The sequence below is a fragment of the Schistocerca nitens genome, chromosome 5 (genome assembly GCF_023898315.1).
Source record: "Schistocerca nitens isolate TAMUIC-IGC-003100 chromosome 5, iqSchNite1.1, whole genome shotgun sequence".
Lineage (NCBI taxonomy): Eukaryota > Metazoa > Arthropoda > Insecta > Orthoptera > Acrididae > Schistocerca > Schistocerca nitens.
This window is the reverse complement of record NC_064618.1, coordinates 796788159-796801124: the sequence shown is the minus strand read 5'-3', so window position 1 is coordinate 796801124 and position 12966 is coordinate 796788159.

Genomic DNA, 12966 nt, shown 5'->3' with positions numbered 1-12966 from the left:
TAATCAGTGCCGTTTGTTGCATTGTAAAATGTTAATTACATCCGGAGATATTGTAACCTAAAGTTGACGCTTGAGTATCATTCCTCCGCTGTTCGATCGTGTGTATCGGAGAGCACCGAATTACGTAGGGATCCAAAGGGAACGGTGATGGACCTTAGGTACAGAAGGGACTGGAACAGCACATTACGTCCACATGCTATCACCTTTTTATTGGTCTTTTTCACTGACGCACATGTACATTACCATGAGGGGTGAGGTACACGTTCGATGGGCGTTTCATAGGACGTGGAGGACGCATAAATTGGCCAGCCCTTTCTCCTGATCTTACACCTCTGGATTTCTTTCTGTGGGGTACGTTAAAAGAGTATGTGTACCGTAATGTGCCTACAACCCCAGAGGATATGAAACAACGTATTGTGGCAGACTGCGGCGACATTACACCAGATGTACTGCGGCGTGTACGACATTCATTACGCCAGAGATTGCAATTGTGTGCAGCAAATGATGGCCACCACATTGAACATCTATTGGCCTGACATGTCGGGACACATTCTATTCCACTCCGTATTTGAAAACGGAAACCACGTGTGTACGTGTACCTCACCCCTAATGGTAATATACATGTGCGTCAGTGAAAAAGACCAATAAAATGGTGTTAGCATGTGGACGTAATGTGCTGTTCCAGTCTTTTCCGTACCTAAGGTCCATCACCGTTCCCTTTGGATCCCTACGTAATTCGGTGCTCGCCGATACACACGATCGAACAGCGGAGGAGTGGTACTCAAGCGTCAACTTTAGGTTACAATATCTCCGGATGTAATCAACATTTTACAATGCAACAAACGGCACTGATTACGTATTTGTTTATGTGTTCAGATGTGCTAACAAAACTAACGGGGTTCCATTTAAAAAACGTAGGTTTGTGTTAAAAAAATACTTCCGTGCCTTTTTTTATGGTTTGTATTAACCAATTACACTAGCCCCTCTCCTCACGTTCGGTCTGTGGAATCGATTCGTCAGTATTAGATGTGGTTTACGAAATATATCCAGCGGTAACGTTAGGTGACTCACCCTGTATATCTCATTCCACTGCACAGCAGCCTTTCCATTAGACATCTAACTCCGTAATATGTAGAGCGATCGTACACGGGACAGGGAAGTCGGACGGTGTGGGACGTATTCTAGAGCTGTGAATGACCGTCGTTAAACTGATACAACGACCAGCTTAGGTGTGGAAGCTACCCTGTTACCCACCACGATACTGTATCTCTGCTTGGAGCGCACTCTTACGCTCCAAGAAATCGGAAGATTAGGTTGTAAAGTCCAGTCAGTGACGATGTCGTTACACATAGAGCACAAGTAGAGATTTGTGAAGCATAGAGGATTTCATTATCTTCTGCAAATGACTTCGTTCAGAATTCGCTTAAGAAATTCAAGAAAACCATACATAAGCTATCGTAATGGCCAGACGGGCGTTTGAGCCGACGTTCACCAGAAAGCGAGACCCTTGCTTTAACCACTTGTTCACCACGCTCTGTGTTACCGTAGGGAAACGTGCTATACTGAGTTAAGCGATTCTCTAGCAGATCGCTTATACGACATCGTGCAGTCTCATTGTTGTGTACGGCACACAGGCAAGAAGAAAATTGTATGACGTGTTTTATTTTATTGTATTTTGAGTCATCAGTCTTGTGACTGGTTTGATGCGGTCCGCCATAAATTCCTCTCCTGTGCCAACCTCGTCGTCCTCAGTTACTTTCTAGGTGTATTGCAATCTCTGTTTTCCTCTACAGTTTTCATCTTTTACAGCTTTCTCCAGTACATTGTAAGTTATTCCCTGATTTCTTAACTGATGTCCTACCACCCTGTCCTTTCTTCTAGTTAGTGTTCCATACATTCTTTTCCTTTTCGATTCTCCAGAGGACCTCCTTATTCTCTACCTTATCGGTCCATCTAATTTTCAACATTCTTGTGAAACAGCACATCTCTCATCCTTAGCCTCTCTTATTTTTTAGTTTCCCCCCAGCCCATCTTTCACTACCATACAACGCTGTGCTCCAAACGTAGCATACATTCTCAGTAATTTACTCCCGAAATTAAGGCCTATGTTTCATACTAGTAGACTTCCCTTAGGGTCAGAAGTGCCCTTTTTGCCAGTGCTAGTGTCCTTTTGTCTTCCGGTTTTCCCACAGTCCATGTTTCACTACCGGAACAGAAGAGAATCGAAGCATTTGAGATGTGGTGCTATAGACGAATGTTGAAAATTAGGTGGACTGATAAGGTAAGGAATGAGGAGGTTCTACGCAAAATCGGAGAGGAAAGGAGTATGTGGAAAACACTGATAACGAGAAGGGACAGGATGATAGGACATCTGCTAAGACATGAGGGAATGACTTCCATGGTACTAGATGGAGCTGTAGAGGGCAAAAACTGTAGAGGAAGACAGAGATTGGAATACGTCAAGCAAATAATTGAGGACGTAAGTTGCAAGTGCTACTCTGAGATGAAAAGGTTAGCACAGGAAAGAAATTCGTGGGGGGCCGCATCAAACCAGTCAGTAGACTGATGACAAAAAAAAAGCGTCCTTTTGAGGTCCTCCTTGTTCCGCCTTTTATGGGATATTTTGCTGCGTAGATATCAGAATTCCTTTACATCGTGACCATTACTCCTGATAAGATTCTCTCTATTCTCATTTCTGATACTTTTCACCACTGTTGTCTTTGTTATATTTACTCTTAATCCCTATTTTTCACTCATTATAGTGTTCATCCCATGCAGGAGATCATGTAATTCTTCTCTTCTACTGAGGATAGCAATATCATTTCACCTTGAATTTTAGTTCTACCCTTGAATCTTACTTCCACTTCCGTAATTGCTTCTTTGATGTTTAGACTGAACAGTAGGCGCGTAAGACTACATCCCTGTCTGATTCCCTTTTTAATCTGAGCATTTTGTTCTTCGTCCCTACTCTTATTATTCCTTCTTGGTTCTTGTACATATTGTATATTACCCGCTTTGCCTATAGCTTACCCTCGTCTTTCAGAGAATTTCGAATATCTTGCGCCACTTTACATTATCGAACGCCTTTTCCAGGTCGACAGATACTACGAACGTATCTAGATTTTTCTTTAGTGTTGCTTTCTTTATCAACCGTAACATCATAATTGCTTCTCTGGAGCATTTACCTTTTCTAAAGCCAAACTGATCGTCATCTAACATGTCCTCAGTTTTATTTTTCGACGTTATGTGGGCCGGCCGCTGTGGCCGAGATGTTCGAAGCTCTTCAGTCTGGAACCGTGCGACCGCTACGGTCGCAGGTTCGAATCCTGCCCCGGTCACGGATGTGTCTGCTGTCCTTAGGTTAGTTAGGTTTAAGTAATTCTAAGTTCTGGGGGACTGATGACCTCAGATGTTAAGTCCAATAGTCCTCAGAGCCATTGTTCTGTATATTATTCTGGTCAGCCACTTGTGGGATAATTATCGCTCTGGTCGGCTCATGCAGTCTTCGGAATTATGTGGATGATGGTTTTCCGAAAATCAGACGGTATATCGCCAGACTCATACATTCTACACACCTGCGTGAATAGTCACATTGTTGCCACTTCACCCAATGATTTTAGGAATTCTGATGGAATGTTATCTATCCCTGCTGCCTTATTCAAGCTTAATTCTTCCAAAGATCTTTTAAATTTTGATTCTAACACTAGTTCCCCTATCTCTTCTATATCGACTCCTGTTTCTACTCATATCACGTCATCAAGTCCTTTCCCTCTTAGCGGCCTTTAGTATACTCCTTCTACTTATCTGCTTCCTCTTCCGCATTTAAAAGAGGAATTCTCATTGCACTCTTGATGTTACCTCTCTTGCTTTTAATTTCATTGAATTTGTTTTGACTTTTTCATATGTCGAGTTACTCCTTCCGACAATCATTGCATTTTCAATGTATTCATATTTTTCCTGCATCCATTTCGCCTTAGCTCCGCTGCTTTTCCTATTTATTGCATTCCTATGTTACTTATATTTCTGTATTCCTGAATTTCGCTGAACATTTGTGTTCTTCCATCTTTCATCGATCAACTGAAGTATTTCGTGTGTTGCCCATGGTATCTTAGCAGCTACCTCCTTTGTACCTATGGTTTTTCCTCTACATCTGTCATAGTCCTTCTTAGACACGTCTATTCCACATGAACTCCACTGCCTACTGAGCTATTCCTTACCGCAATATCTATAGGCTCAGAGAACTTCAAGCGAATCTCCTAATTCATTAGTACTTACGTATCCTACTTCTTTCAGCATTCATTTTTCCTAACTAATCTCTTTGAGTTTAGCCTTACCTTCATCACTGTGATCTGATCCTGTATCTGCTCCTGAGTAGATATTAAGGTTCTACATAATTTCCGACTCTCTGCTTAACCGTGATATAATGAAACTGAAATCTTTCTGTATCTCCCTGCCTTTTCCGAGGATACGTCCTTCTGTTGTGATTCATGAATAGGGTATTTGCTATTATTTACTGAAATTTATTGGAGAACTCTCTCGTCTTTCATTCCTAGTACCAAGCCAATATTCACCCGTGTCGATTTCTTCTGCCCATTCTTCAACAACCGCATGTCACATACGGGCTAAAAAAAATGGGGCGATAACTCGAAGATAGAAATAATGATTCTCTTCTGCACTGAGCCATCGGTCGTTGTTCCCAGGTTCATCTCTGAGTGTTGTAAAAACATTTTTTAAATATTTAAATATTGATTACGATACTCTCAATTGCAGATAGTCACGCTTGATAATTATTTTAAATCGATTATAGTTATCATCAACAGACCTGATTAATCACGGCATGTGAAGCTTCAAAATTCTTTAAAAATAGTAGATAAAGATCTAAAATAAAGGCAGCAACACAATAGTACGCTTGTGAGACCGCTCGTGACTTTCAATCGCACTAGCACTTGAACTACACCCACAGTAAGCTACAAACATTTACGTGTTCATCTTTGGCAAAATTTATGAATCAAGATTTATTAAACAGTAATTGCAAAGTTTGTTTTCGTTCTTCGTTTCTAATTGTCTACAATGTGTATCGAAGTATCTGACCAGTATTTAGTATCTGGATACCCCAATCAAAAATAAATAAATAGAATGCTTAGGATGCAATATGTCACAAGGGCAACAACGTAAGTTTCACTGTAAATTAGATAACTTTAATGCAACAAATGGCACCATCGGACTAACTTTTCCGGGAATACTGCTAAAAAGCTACAGACCATTGTCAACCCTGGTTTCGAAGTATGGAAGGAACACTTTGCAGACAACGAGCAAGAACACACCATATTTGAAGTTCTTTGTTATTATTATTATTATTATTATTATTATTATTATTATTATTATTAATAGCAAATTCTCCCAACAAAAGTAATACGTTAAGGAAATAACTCAATTAAGTTTTCTTTATTTCCGTCTTGTTGTTCCGTTTAACTTCTATTCTTTTATTTAGTCTTATTTACGTTCATCCGGCCACATCTGTTTCTGTTCCGGTTGCTCTGATGTAGCTTCCCATTTGTGTTCCTTGTGTCTGCAGGTTTCTCAGGTATCTCCTTCTAAAACGTCGGTTGGTCTTATATTTTCGTTTTTTATGTCTTTTCGAATTTAGTTAAGCCAGGGCGTTCAGTTCTTAAGTGTCCTTTATGTTAATCGCTTTTCTGCTAGTCTGTTTAGACGCCGAAGAATTTGTTTCGCCTTTTGTAATGTCTGTTTCATTGTCTGAAAACGTCTGTGCTGTTTTGATTGCTTGTAGGCTGTAGCCGTCTCGGGTATGTCTTGCTTCGAAAATTTTCCTACTGATCCCCCTCTTTTCTTTCTTCATCTCTTCAATTGCATGTTTTTTTTTTCCTTTTTAGTGCCAGTGTTTCGGTCCAGCAGAGGACTATTGGTTTCGTTATTGTATTGTAGTGCCGAATTCTTGTATGTCTTGAAACAGATTTTTTGTTGTAGAGGTTTCGGGCTGAAGCTAATGCTTTTTTGACATTCAGGAGGCGATTATACTATTTTTTTTTGTAAGACTGGTCTGTTGGATGAATTATTATTGCTATTACTATTATTATTATTATTGTTGTTATTATTATTATCACTCTTATTACTACTACTGCTACTATTATTATTATTTTACTGTTATTGTTATTATTATTATTATTTTAATTATTACTATTATCAGTTTTTGTTCCGTGGCAGAAACAAGCTATCCCGATATGAACATGTTTTTCCTTCACGGCTACATCCATCTCTGTCATTTAATCATCTATCTTCTTTAAAATCAAGAACTTAAAAGTTCTAAATCCCATAAGAGACTTAGTTAACGTTATTAAGGTAACCAATTACTTAGTATCCATAACGATATACTGTATTCAATGTGTGTAACCGAAAATTTTTCATTATTAAACACTATACGGAGCATAAACATAATGAAGTTACACACTTACTTAGTATCCCAAGAAACTGCACTTTATTCAATAAGGTAACAACTGAAATCTATTACGTGACATGAAGAGCATGGCCAAATATGTTCTTTATGGATATTATCGATTTGTGCAAAGCACATGGCGCACAGTTACCTAGTAAAATATTCCTGTATATGTTCAATAGATAAGTTGCTGTAACTTAATTTTTTTAAACCGTTCGTCCAATAAATTTGGAGTATGATTTTATTGCTAACTTATAAGCCACATCAGTGCAGTAATGACGGTGGCAGCTCGAACCAACAACTGCAAACGACAGGTGTGCATTCGACCAATCAGCTGTGAGGAGGCAATGTTAGGTAGTGGACGTGCGACCGTAGTGTGTCAGTCATGTTGTCACATATCGTAGTGGAGGAAATTCTCTAAATTAAGTGCTCAAGATATGTTCCAGAATGTTTTGAAGACAAAGAAGATGTGCGCAAAGTTTGTTCTGCACACCTTGACTTCCTAACAAAAACAACGAGGCGTTCACACCTGCAACGAACTGATTGAAAAGCAAAACGCCGACAATTCGTTTCAGGAAACTTCGTCACAGAGGACGAGATCTGGCGTTATCAAATGAAATCACAAAACGAGCAAGTGCAGAAATTCACACGAACGGTCAATGCTTTGAAAACACAACACAGAGTCAGGCCAATGCGAGTTGTGACTTAACAACATTCCAAGGAGGGCTTTTCTGACACTTTCATATGGTTATGTGAACTTCTGTGCGTCGTATGCAAGAGGGGAGACCGTGTAGATCAGATGACACATTAAAGTCATTATCTTAAATATTATGTAGTTTTCATTACACCAGTGTCTAACTTTATGGACACATTTCCTAAGGCTAAAAAGAAGTTGTTGGACACAGGTAATGTGTGATAAGTTCTTGGAAGAACTGGTTTTGTAGAGGATGAAAAAATGGGCCCAACAAAGTTTAAAGTTGATGTCTAACATGGAACCCTTGTTGCGAGGACGGAGTGTTTGCAAGCCCAGTCGATAAGGACGGTTTGCAGACGGACCAGTTATTTCCTCTCTATTAAGCAGCAACTTAGTTGTCCTTACAATGATGACCTGGATCTCCTCAGTCAACAGTCGTTTGAGGTATACAATTTATACAGAGATCTACATTTTTTAAAATTAGATTGGAACCCTTATGATCCAGTTGCGCGCAGCAGTCGTTGAATGTAGACAATGGATAAAAGAACAGAAGATCTAGATTGCAGCAATAACATGATCATCTTCAGTACATAGTCATCTTCAGTACATGTAACTATAGACGACATCAGTCCAAAGACTCAGCTAGTAAACAGCATTGGTTGATATAGAGCATACAGGAGTCTAACATAAAACATGATGGATTTCGCGATCGATCGCTGTTCATATCTCCGTTGTCTCTCTATATGCATACTTCGTAAATACCTTACGGTGTTTAAGATTGTATTGCTCTCTGGTGTCACTTCCTCTCTTTTCTGCTCTACTCGCAAATGATACACGTGGAGAATGATTGTGGGTAAGGTTTTGTATAAACGGGAATTCTTCGAATGTTGACGTCTCCTTTCTTGCGACATTTGTGGGGGCAAGTAATTTATGTCTGTTCGTGGAATGTACACTCTTAAGAGTTTTGACGGTGAGCCTCTGCGTGTTGGAAAACTTCCGGCGTGCCACCAGAGTTTTATGGGAATTCTCGCGGTACGAATCCGTGACGAGACACGTAAATCTTTTTCTCAGTCTTTTGTGTCTATTTTATTACTGAGTTACGTCATTACAAAAATGTGGAGACAAGAGATATGACTCTATTTTTCCTGAAAGATTATTTATATGCGTAGATTTTCATGGAAGACCAGTTTCCTGCGCCTAGACCGATACATTTAGATCAACATGAGACAATTAAGTCCTTGTTCCGTTTAGGAATACCCAGTGTATTTTACTAACCCCGTCTGCCAATTGTCGTAGGCTCGAGATCAGTACTCAAATATCGGCCTAACGAAGTATTTGTAAGTTACGCAGTCTGTTGATGAATTCCAGTCCCACATAATTTTTCCAGTGAATGTGGAAAGGAAAAAGGAAAGTCTAGTATAACCACCCGTCGACGAGGAGGTCGTTAGAGACGGAGCACAACCTCAAATGGACAAGGAAGATGACTCTTATCTCGTCAGTCGAACAACTGCCGAGACTGGAATAATAAAAAACAGGAATATTAAGCCGGCGTTTTTAAAACATCTAGTGTTGTACGTAGCCTCAAACTCTCTCCCCTTCTCTCCACCGTACCACTTGAGTGCAACGCTCAGAATGTTCATACAACCACGTGGAACTTTCAGAAACATCCTTCTTTGGGATGTTGTTCAACTCTCGCGTCACATTGGCTTCAATGTCAGTTATGTCCACGAAACGTGGACACCTCATGTGCATTTCTCCACTTTGCCGTTTTGTGGTAGTTTCGTATTGATAACACCAAGCGTCATCTGTATTGATTTTTCCAGAAAAGAACTGTCCGCATTACGCATCTCTAACAACTTCTGATAGGAGTACACGCGTCGCATGTGTTCGGGAGTCAGAATTAGCGGGAAATAATTTACACACACTTTTCTTCTTCAAAATGAGATTTTTTTCCATTGTGATTTGAGACAACAGAGTTGGAGCACTGTGTTCGCATATTTACTGCTTAACACTGCCTGCTCGCAACTGACTTTTCGAATGCACATCTGTTGTTTACAGTTGTTAGTTTAATCTACCACCGTAATCATAGCGCTGAGGTCGCATATACACCAGGAATAAAATCAGTCTCGAAAGTTTATTGACGGGTGGTTAAGCAATATGTAGCAATTTGTGTCAATGTGGCGAAGGCCATTTCATTTTTAGTTCAGCACCTCCGTTTCTCTATGGCGTATTTTACACACCTTTCTCCACGTTCCTGTTTTTAACTGTCCTCTCTTCCGTCGCTCGGGCTTAACATGTAGTCGTTCTTAACTCTCTTTGTTGAAATGGCTCTGAGCACTATGGGATCCAACTTCTGTGGTCATCAGTCCCCTAGAACTTAGAACTACTTAAACCTAACTAACCTAAGGACATCACACAAATCCATGCCCGAGGCAGGATTCGAACCTGCGACCGTAGCAACTCTCTTTGTCTTCTACAGTTTTTCACATGGTCTCGCATGATTCTATCTGTTTTTGCGCCTTAAAACACAACGAAACAAAAAAAAAAAAAAAAAACATACGTAAAAAGCGGCTTACGAATTTTGAAGTCAGACAATGTATTGTGGAATCGGTAACTATTATAAACATCAACTGTAGATTTTCATATAGTCACAGGGGCTAAAGACACTGTAGTTGTCATCTTTAATAAAAGGAATAAAAATATGGCCTGCCGGTGTGGCCGAGGTGTTCTAGGCGCTTCAGTCTGGAACCGCGAGACCACTACGGTCGCAGGTTCGAATCCTGCCTCCGGCATGGATGTGTGTGATGTCCTTAGGCTAGCTAGTTTTAAGTAGTTCTAAGTGTAGGGGACTGACGACCTTAGATGTTAAGTCCCATAGTGCTGAGAGCCATTTGAACGATTTTAAATAAAAATATGAGCCTGCATGGTTCGTGTCATCCTTCGTTTGTCTGACATACCATAGACCCATATAAGCTCTCAGTTTTCTTTCTTTATATTTATGTTGGCTGCTCCTGTGTTTTCATCACAAGTAACCACTTGACAGCTGGAATAGTGGGTATTGTATTAAACAGTTTTATACACATATGTTGTGATCCTGTATTAAGGAAACAAAAATACATGTCAATCTTAATTGGCAGAGAGGGACTGAAACGCTCACTCTTCCAACACAAGTTCTGTGTATCAATCATTTCACCACCTCACTCGGTTGCAGTCAAACATCTTTTCCCACAACGTTATTTTTAAGGTCATTCCATTTGAAGTAACTCAGGTCACACAATTGTTTATATTTTCCGGTTGTTGCTTTTTCGTTGTGACTGGTCGCCAACTTTCTGCTCGAATATTAATAGGTCTTTTTCCGTCACGGTTATAATTGGTACAAGAAGACAATCCTCCGTAAAAATCAGAGCGTAATTCTCTGTTTACATGCGTCCGCAAAAGTTAAGTTTCCGTGATAGGAGCCTGTGGTAAGAACATACGTCTGATGAAGCAGAGACTCATTACGTTTGGTACTTGGTACATGTTAAGAATAATTCAGAGCACCTTACACAAAATATTCGAAACATAACTTCTGCAGCCGGCCGGCCGTGCGATTCTAGGCGCTACAGTCTGGAGCCGAGCGACCGCTACGGTCGCAGGTTCGAATCCTGCCTCGGGCATGGGTGTGTAAGATGTCCTGAGGTTAGTTAGGTTTAATTAGTTCTAGGTTCTAGGCGACCGATGATCTCAGAAGTTGAGTCGCATAGTGCTCAGAGCCATTTAACTCCTGCAGTGAGTTCCAAAACACTTTGTCAAGACACGCGCGTTGTAACTCTCGTAGTAAGAAATTCCTCACTGACAGCCTGTCAACGATCTACAACTGTAAACAACAAATGTGCATTCGAAAAGTCAGTTGCGAGCAGGCATTGCTAAGCAGTGAATATGCGAACATAGGGCTTCATCGTATCAGGCGTACGTAAGGCAACAACGCAGCCTGTAAGAAAGAAACCAGTGAATGAAAAAGCAGTCACAACGGTTTAATGTGTCTTGTATGGCATGGCCTTTCTACTTTCAACTATATTCTTGTGTCATATTATTTAGGACCATCCGTGGACGTTCTACCATAGTTCCCACAGCTTGTATCACATTCTCTCTTGAATATCCAGCTTTGAGGCTGAGAAGCTGCATATTGGACCAGAACTTCATTTCTACCTTCACGAATCGATGTAAAAGGGTTTCACAGATAATGTGGGGTGCACATTATATTTTCCCCGGTAAAGAATGTACGAAAATAAACCTCCTGCATAAATCTCGACCTCTACAGATGAATCATTTTCCATAATGGAAGCACTGAAATTCGTAAGAATCACTGTTCCAAACAAGACCTTTTCAGACAACTGGATAAAAAAAATATTTTCGTATCATTTAAATATACAACTACTCATGCCTAAATAAATATGTACCCAACAATTCTCTTGACCTACACTCTCTATCAGACGTTCTTTGAGTTATTTTAAGATGCCTTCATTCTAAATCGTTGAATCCACTTGATCGTCATTAGCACATTTCAGTGACTTAAAATCGTTTCGTTTCTACTTAACCAGTTCACCAGTTCTTGCAATCATACAGAGATATGTTAAAAACGTAACACGTCATAGATGTCTTTCTGGTGTCAGGGATTGTATTTATGGAAAGAGAGTGCTCTTTTATCTTGTGGAAACCTTATTACTGTATGTTTCTTGCATCTTATTTCTTCATCTGTTCTGCATCCAAGACAGTAGTAAAATTTGTCAGCTCTTAAAGTACTCCTTTTCAGAGTTACTTCCATCTATCGCGCATTTCCACCTACCGTGCACATCATCACTATAGTTTTGTTTCATTTACGTGCAAGTTATACCTATCAATTAGAAAACGCGTGAGTTTCATTAGACCGCGAGCTCAGTTACTGTTCACCATCGACGAGTTCTGTTATCAGGGAACCGCTGAATTTCTCTGTAAGTCACTGCCAGACGAAAAACAATAGCGTACTCCACAGTACTGAAAATGATACAATGATTCATATATCGGCCGCGGAAATCCGTCACGAAAGCGCTTATCGCTCTCCAGTTTACAGGTAAATCACAGCATGCGGTGCACATACATCTACATCTACATCAATACTCTGCACATTACATTTAAGTGCCTGGCGGAGGGTTAATGGAACCATCTTCACAATTCTCTATTATTCCCATCACGTACATCGCGCGGAAAAAACGAACACCTATGTCTTTCCGTGCGAGCTCTGATTTCTCTCATTTTATAATGGCGATCGTTTTTCCCTATGTAGGTCAGCGTCAATAAAATATTTTGGCATTCGGAGGAGAAAATTAGTGATTGAAGTTTTGTGAGAAGATTCCTCCGCAACGAAAACCGCCCCTCGGAACTCGCCATTTACGGTAGTGGCAACTTTTTCACGAGGAAACCGTTAGAACTTACCGTCACAGATTTGTTTCATATTAACAGGGTGTGTAGCACACAATAAGGACTTAAATACATGTAAACACCAAGACGCAAATCTCAACCGTTTTCGAGAAAATAGTCTGAAAATTTTAGGCGTCCTTGTATAATTTGTGTGATAGTATACGAAGAGTCGTCAGCCGAGCGAATAAGCTCTTAGTTAGTATGCGCATAGTTCTATAGGCGCCAGGGCTTTGCATCAATCCTCGATACCGGTCTTTTTTTTTTTTTTACAGGCAGGTGAACAACGTTTTAAAAGCACTACAAGACTGCATTTGCATCTTCGAACAGAGTAGAGAGGGATTCACGAGAATATTGTGAAAACATACAGTCGATCGTACACTAT